Genomic DNA, 6,931 nt, shown 5'->3' with positions numbered 1-6,931 from the left:
TCTAAACTTGGTCATAGTTTGATTTTATTTCCCTGTCCCTAACTTTAAATCGTTATCAAATTAGGGAAATGTTGGACACTGTACCGCAGACTGTACCATCCCCGTGCCGTTATCTTGCACAGAGGTGCTCATGACACTTCTCTATCGTGGTTGGCAGAATGATAACAAGTGGGCTTCTTGGTCAGTGTCACAAATGCCGGGGCTGTTCAGTGCAAGGTTGGGCTGCTTTTATCACATTCCGTACACTGGGCACGTTGCTACACTTTATTTTGTGTTGTTTGTCTATACAAGAACATCTTCCTCGCGTATGATAACGCTAATTGACTCATCCGCGGACAAGGGCGAGGCAAAGAAATAAATAGATGACATTGGCACTATATATTTTCTAGACCTTTCCTTCCGTACTTGCTGCAGTTAGTTCTACGTCATCGTTAAGTATGTAGCGATTCCTCTGCTCGGACCTAATCCTGCGTCAACGCATCGTTATCAGTGCATTCCTCCTTTGGGAATTCTTTCGTTGCACTTCCTCCCAAAACCTGTGGTTCTACGCGGCACTTGGCTTACCATATCTCCTGGTTGAGGCGGAGTACTGATATCTTGACATTGTGACTACTATAGTTCAACCCGATGGTCACATGCACCTCACGATCGTCTGGCTTACACGCTCAGCACAATTTATAGTCCACCGATTGTACGTGGGTTTGCCGGATCACCACCAAATTTTCAGTTCATTGAACACTTTAATCCCGAACTACAAACGCCCCGTTGTTCTTTCTATCTTACTTGCTGTACACTGTGCGACTGAATCGGGCTGAACACGAAACGGCTCACGCGTGACACCTTCGCGTTCGGAGGCGCTTATCGCGCACCACTCGCATACCAGCGCGCAAAAGATATCGGGGCCGTGGAAGATAAAACTTGGCCAGGCCCAACACGACTACAAACGGTTCCGGAGAAGATCTCCCTTACAACAACACCGAGGGAGCCCTTCGGCGTGGTCAAGCTGCAAAAAAACATGTGAGCAAAACCGTACCTACAACAGTACTACGCAACCTAATGTTGCATTTGGAATGCGAAACGGTTGGATTAGTGGGAGCCGAAATACTTACCGGATCTCCCGGTAATCTCTTGGTATTAGATGGTTTGAGAAAAATGTACCACTTTCTAACGACGGGCTTTGGGGGATTTTGTTTGCTTCACAATTCCTGGAAATCAAATATCCCGCAATCATGATTCAACCTCATGTTGTCGACTTATTGTCAGCCTACTTATTCGTTGAAAATCAATGTGTATGCCATCCAAACGATTGAATTAAATTACAGGTAGTTGGGAATCTGCATAGTTTTTAGTACATTTCTTACTGATTGATTTATACATAACAAATCAGTTCGATGATTATGTCACCTAAAACTGATTGCCTTAAACTGTTGTACGATGCACCACTATCAGCAATCGTATTCAGCTGCAGACGTGAAAATACCATCGATTGGTCAGGGTTGGCTTCTTTCGGCCGGGACGTTAACCTTCTCGGTACACAGGCCCCATACGCGTAAAAAATGTCTTGCGGTAGAGATTACGTCGACATTTACTCGGGCTATAAAGTCCAAAGCCAATTTTGATAGTGACGCAAGCCATAGTAAACAGTGCATATGAAAGCTCGCGCAGGTGTTTGTGTGGACATTGATGACTCCATGGTGATAGCATCAGATGCAGAAACTAGAATGATCCTCTTTAACAAAGTCAGAGGAGGCCAGGTTATTGAGATTTGTTGAAGTAATAACAAACTACTTTTGAGTAAATATGAGATGTAAAAACTAATGAAACACAAGAACTTCGTAGGTATTGTTCCTTTTTTTTCACTACCACTACAAACTCAACTAGGAACTCACATTGCGGAATATACATATATCGATCAGATTATCAATCAGGTAGTAATTGGAAACCAATTACAAATGATTTATTAGAGAAACATTCCTATCGCTAGCCGATGATTTTATGCCGCTGGGAAACAGCAAGGCATATCAGCAAAGTAGGCCTACGATACACCGTTACCTTGTCGGAGTAATGTTTCTGACAAGTAACATAATTATTTATTGATGTTGATGCAGATATTTCAAGAACGATCGGTATCATGCCACTTCGTGTTACGTAATAGCGGCTTAATTTAAATTGAGCAAACACGTCAAGGGGAATGATAGATACCCGAGCTACCGCTGATATTTATATGTCATCAAGAAACCTCGAAAAACCTCAAATAAACAACCAACAATTTAAGGTCGCCATTTGAGTTTCCAACTCACGTCAAATACGCGTTACGTGAAACTATTTGACATTAAATTCATTGAACGACATATAAACCTGCACTAGATGACCATGGCTAATCAAAGATCCATGGGAAAATATAATAGAAACACCCAGTCGTGTGTGTTTGGTCGTCATTAGAGCAACGCCAAACATTGACCGAGTGTTGTTTCCAACTACAACCATCCGCGAGTAGTTACAAGAAATTTTGCCAAATTCCACCGCAGCGGTTTGTATCTTTCATTCGTGTTCAACCTTCTCACGATAGGTCAGAAGATACCTACAACAACTGAGGCAATCGACAAACCGGAAGCACTGAGAAGTTCCGTTTTTTGCCGTGTACCAATAGGGAATGGGAAAGCGTCTGTGGAACCGGGGGTTCAGTTCACTGTTTTCGATTGTCGTCCGGTCAATGGCCAGCGCATTCGTAAAAACCGCCCTTTTGCTTGACATTGCGAGACGCTTGCGCTTTGTGTTGGTACGTCTGGAGAGGTAAAATAATAGATTTCATCTACCAGCGGCTTGTACCATTGTCCGACTGATCCGTTTTTCTGGAGTCCAAAAAAAAGATGAGTTATTTTGTAACTTTTTTTTAAGGTTGCTAAAAACTTTCATCATTAAACATCCCTCCCTTCTTTGCCTCAATGTAATTCACCTAAATTTGGAAAGCATTTTTTCCTGTCTCTCCGCGCCATTGAAACGATCATCAACGTTTGTGTTGTGCGTTGGCATGCGGTGGCATATTTTTTCGTGCCCCGAGAGAGATGGCGCCAGGTCTAAATCTAAAACCAACAGCCAACGATGGTCACAACATGGACACACGGGCTTCCTCCGGCACATTCCTATCCCCCATTTTTTTCCGCCCAATCCAATGGGCAGGTTGTTTTTTCGCTCGTAACAACAACGAACAGGTTCACTTCTTTTACTTTCTGCTCCTCCATGGACGCTTCGATACCCTCCAAACAGACTCGATGATGGCTTAAAAACTAGCCACCGATGGGGAAAGGTTGTTTTTTTTCGGAAATCTTTTATTAATCCATTGTGTGCAAAATTTGCTCCCGAAAGAATGGTGCAAAACAGTGGTCACGTTTTGGCGAAGGGACGCTGGTGTTGGCTGGTGGCCGGAGCGGAACTGTTGGATGAACGTTCGCACGAACGCCGAGAGCGCGTTTTTAATTTAAAACACGTTTTAGTTTATGGTTGGAAAAAAATTAGAAGATATTAGAAAATAAAAAAGTTAAATATTATACTGGAAGTAACGAATTTGTCACCAAGCGCAAAAGGCACAACCCGTCAATCAACGACTCCACATCGGCCAGCGTTTGTTGAAGATTTGTCTTCTCGGAATCAACCGAAAAGACATAAGCGGCGGATGATCATCAACTCGCAAGGTTACGACCTTGTGCGATAAGGATCGTAAAGCTGAATTTGAAAAACGTCTCAGCGTACACCTCCGTTTTATCTCAAGCTGTCTCTTCGGCCAGTTTTACTGCCCGAAAAATGTCTTTCGGCCAAGCCCAGCCAGCTCTATTGCGCTGCCTTTTAAACACACGCATTCCTAAGCTGGCAATCGGGACTCCTACCTTTCCATTCCGCCCGAAATGCTCATAAAAGTCTAGCAGCGACAGCACATGCGGACCATATGCTCGCGCTTTCCCGCACGACAGACCTGAAACCCAAACCCGGCGCAAGTGTGTAACGGTCGAATTGAATATTCAGTCTTGTTGTTGTATTCTGTTTCCTTTTTTTTTCATTGCTCTATCCACATTTTAGGGATGCTGTGCCTTCGCCTTTGGAGGCACCCGTGGCCATTCGGCGGCTCATTTCCGAGTGACCTTGAAAGCGAACGTATGATTTTCTCCCTTTCCATCCTGTTTGGACCCACCACTCGTTCCAGCCGTTTGCTCATTAGCTATGCCGTATGTAATGGCACACAACGGGTCGCGTTGTTCCGACCCGCTAGACGCTGGGAAAGGCGACGTTTATTAGAAACGTGTGTGTGCGTGTGTGTTTGCGTGTTTTTCGTGCATATTCGTTAGGCAGATATCTGCAATACCGCGATAGCTCACCGGCGAAACTTGTTCTCGCGATATTCTACCGAATGGTATGGAGGAGGTTCCGACTAACCTAAAACCGATCGCAACATTATCTAAAAAAAACTTTTATCCGCTAAGACTGTGTCTTCTACCAACATACCGGGACGTCCACGAGATCCACACGCCTCAATAATCAACGGGACGATAGTTCCGAAGCCTACAAACGATCCAGCATTTTGCCAGCTAGCTGGCGCCAACATCCAAACAAGTCGAATGTTTTGAAAAAGCGCCATAAAATTTATTACACTTTATAAAACTCACTCCACCGCTGGCGACGACTTGCCAGCCACAGTGGGCACAATTTGGCGAAAAAACAATACCAGCGTCCACCGCGATCCGACCCGAAAAAGGATTCACCATTAAAGGACAGGAACTGGTGGGATGCTAGCTATTTATTTCAAACTGTTTGCCGATCGATGATCTTTTCCGTTTCTTTGATCAACAAAAACGAACTTTTTTATCGTTCCAGAAAATGGTTTCGAAATTTAGAGTTGTGTTTGTATGTGTATGCGGCTACGCGAACTGAAGCGAGGCAAACGTTATCTTCAAATCAAAATACATTGATGCAATACTCTGCCTTTGAAATATCCGGGTTTTTACTAGAATTCCACACCAATACGTCACATGATTTGGATAAACTTGTAAAAACATTTATACGTTTTGCTTCCTATGTTTGCAGTGTACGTAAAAAAGTTTGTAGAAATCTAATGCAGAAACATACATCCTGAAAGTGACAACTGAACTCATCTGCCAGTGTATGTTGCTTTTATGTAAATCAACAATACATCGGAAAGCGAGCTCATGCTGAGAGTGCATTTACTTGCGCAGTAAACTGATCAGCATCAAGATATTTGAAACAAAACTCACGTCAACAATACATTGACCAACATTTAACAAAAACATTCCATTCGCGTTACTCGCATCAAATTTCCCCGGCAGACACTTCCGCCATTCGGGACGTTTCTTTACCCTGATATTGTTGTTTTACGGCTGATTTTCCGGTGTTCATGACAACGAAAATCTATCCCAAAAAAAAAAACTACGACAAGCAATGAAATCTCCTCTTCTGGACCAAACGAAAGACTTCAACTAATGTACAACAAGTCTGCTTGGGTTTGCCGAAAGGAAACTGTTCCCGTACTCCGTAAATTTTTTTATCGTGGTGGCTCGTAAACATTCGTCTTCTGCCAGTAATGCCTCGAACTGTTCAACAGAAACATTGTGTAGTGGAATTTTGGAACTCTTGCCTCCACGGTTGTTCTCCAAAACTCGGGAATTTGTTTACTCTTGGGAGCGGTGTTTGTATACAATAATGGATACCACGTTCACCAAATCTTAACGCAGAAAATGCTACAACTAACGGCATGAGGTTTGAAAACTCGGGCGATACGTTACGAAACTTTGTCGTTACGAATATTATGGTTAATTGTTTAACAGATATTGACTGAAGTTATCGTCTGCTGCAAAGTTTCTTATCATCTTCTCTAAAGCAAGATGTAGACACGAAATCTTGTTGTTCCCTGAGGCACAAAGACTATACTCATCAACATATACAAATTTATCAAAAATTATACGACAAAAGAAGCTACAACGTTGGACCGGATAATCAGATTTCGGTTTGTACAAGCCAAACATGTGCTCAATGGAAGCAGGTTAGAGAGGTTATACTAACGAAGTTCTGAAAGAACATTCATTGTACAGCTCTGCTGTCACTCCCTCGGCAGTTTTATTTTCCACCATAACTCTTACTTTCCACCATAGGATCCGAAACAGAGGATTTTCCAACCAAAGAAAACTCCCGCGTAGGTGCCCGGAATGCTAAGGTGAACCGCCTAGCTTCGCCCCGGCCGTAGCAGGTTCCTTTGATTTCGGAAGGTTTCTTCAACTTCAACGAGCAACTCGAGCGACGGAGTGAGTAAACATTGAAATGTGTTCAACATGTGTGCAGCAGTAAGCAGTGCTGGCTGCCAAAGACCATCCCAAAAACGGGCTCGTTCGCCGCTTACCAGAGGACGAATGGCTGATGAGAGGCAGAAAAAAAAACAGAACTCCAAAAGAGAACGTAGAATTCGGGTAAGCCAAACAGAACTCAACCAAACAGCATCGTTCCCTCCTTCCACGCCGTGCCGTGGCGCGGGGCGCGCAAAAGGCCAACACACCGCAGCAACCTCACTCCATAAACAGTGAGTTTGTGGTCTTTTGCGGAATCAAACAAGTTATGAATCGGGCGGCAGCTGCAAACGAAACCTCGGCGTTCTGGCGTCGTCCCGCACGGCCTAGCAGCAACATTCCGAGTAAGCGTATGTTGAACCCTCCGTCGGGGATGTGGCTTCGGTTTTGTTTTTTGTCGTTAATCCACCAAGTATGCCTTGCCGGAAAGCATATGTGCGCGACGGCTCTTTGCGACAAGAGCGCACGAGGGTTGACAAATAAAAATAGCCAAAATGGCAAACGTAAACAAGGCGACGATGCTGGCGGCGTACCGTATCCCGACGGCTGGATTATCCCTCCCCGGAGCCGTGCACTGGATGGAT

This window comes from Anopheles ziemanni, chromosome 3 (genome assembly GCF_943734765.1).
Source record: "Anopheles ziemanni chromosome 3, idAnoZiCoDA_A2_x.2, whole genome shotgun sequence".
In the NCBI taxonomy this organism is placed as follows: domain Eukaryota; kingdom Metazoa; phylum Arthropoda; class Insecta; order Diptera; family Culicidae; genus Anopheles; species Anopheles ziemanni.
The sequence above is the reverse complement of the archived record's forward strand: the minus strand, read 5'-3'. Positions refer to the sequence as shown.